Source organism: Rhagoletis zephyria, unplaced genomic scaffold (genome assembly GCF_001687245.7).
Source record: "Rhagoletis zephyria isolate East Lansing unplaced genomic scaffold, Rhagoletis_zephyria_1.1 Rzeph_scaffold_00667, whole genome shotgun sequence".
Lineage (NCBI taxonomy): Eukaryota > Metazoa > Arthropoda > Insecta > Diptera > Tephritidae > Rhagoletis > Rhagoletis zephyria.
In genome coordinates this window covers 103,225-104,767 of record NW_016157751.1, presented here as the reverse complement: position 1 = coordinate 104,767, position 1,543 = coordinate 103,225, and the positions used below count along the sequence as shown (strand labels likewise).

Genomic DNA, 1,543 nt, shown 5'->3' with positions numbered 1-1,543 from the left:
TCACCTCTTATAAAAAGAAGGAGCTTCTCTTTATATAATTAGTGTAGGTAACACAGGGAAACACCGATTTTGATGCGGCAAATGTTAAAGCTGTTTTTGATAGGCTTTTTTGTGCTGATTAAGAATACGTAATTATAAAGTTTCCATCAACTCCAGATTTTGAGAAAGAAATCGCGTTTTTGCAATATTTGAGAAGCTCTTCTCGTGAACGGCTGTACCGATTTTTTTTAAATTTTGGACACCTACTACTTTCGATATATTAAGGGAGCGTGTCATCACCCATACATATCGAATTTTTCATACCGTATATATCCGGAAGTATTTGTGGTAGTGTCCTGGAAATTGGTATAGAGATTTTGGGGCTACTGGAACAGGGGCGTGGCGCTTTCCAAACATATTGACACTTTTACCTATCTGTAAATATATACACCCAGAACAGTGTTTTTTTCTTTTTCATAATAAATTTTTTTGTTAATTTTTTATAGAAATATAGTTCATTTTGCATCAAATGGCACCAAATTTTGAGTATGCAGTTTTGTAGTACACTCAATTTCAGTATCATAATGTGCAAGTTTTTGAGAATTTTTTTCGCTGATAATATTGCGCATTTTCTGCGTAACGAATGCAGTATGCAAAAGACTTATTCTGGTGGCTTAACTCCTCCTAAACGACCGAACCGATTTTAATGATAATTTTTAATTGATAATTTTTAGTGGCGCTGGAGCCAAAATCGACGATTCGGAGGCACTAGGGATCAAAGTCAAATTACTCCTGTTAAATCAACCATCAGAACCATTGCGGTCCTTGCTTTACGGTGACTAAAAAGAATGTGGACCAATGATACTCACCAGTTTGGAAATTGCCGCCAACTGTACTATACAGATCCAAGGACGATTCACTATCGAGCCGCAAGGGCTTCTTCCCTGTATAACGGTTTCGTCAGGTTACTTAAGACGGCAATCGAGGATATGCCTTCTGTCGACCACAAAACCCAACGTGAACGTGAATTGCTGGCGAAAACGTTGGACCAAATGTTTCAATAAAAAAATTAATTTCGGGCGGGACGAAGTCCGCCGAGTCCGCTAGTTTTGTATAAAATTTTAATTTTTTTTTTTGTAACAATGTTATGAACAAATAGAAATATTTATTAATTCTCGATAAGATTTTTTAATCGTTTACATTGAATATCAACAAACAACACCAGAATATAAAATTCACCATGGAAACGGAAGAGGAAAGAAAGATTAACTATCTGGATTTAACAATTAAAATAAACGATACCACGAACAAGATAGAGTTCGAAATATACAGAAAACCAACAGCCACAGACACAATTATACACAATAGCTCAAACCACCCACAGCAACACAAAAATGCAGCATTTAAACAACTAATAACGAGGCTTGAAAGGACCCCTCTAACAGAAGAATGCTACAAGAAGGAACTGGATACAATATATGCCATTGCGGAAAATAACGGATATAGGAGAGGCCTGGTGGAGAAGTTAAGAAAGGACACAAAATCGAAAAAGACTAGCAAAGAG

The 1,543-nt window shown here is 36.3% G+C and overlaps 1 protein-coding gene across 1 annotated transcript in view; it reads right to left on the bottom strand.

Annotated features, from left to right (window-relative positions):
• LOC108360959 (cytoplasmic dynein 2 heavy chain 1-like) overlaps positions 1–1,543 on the bottom strand; it is a 153,055-nt gene that overhangs the window by 85,695 nt on the left and 65,817 nt on the right. The gene's annotated exons all lie outside the window — the stretch shown is intronic.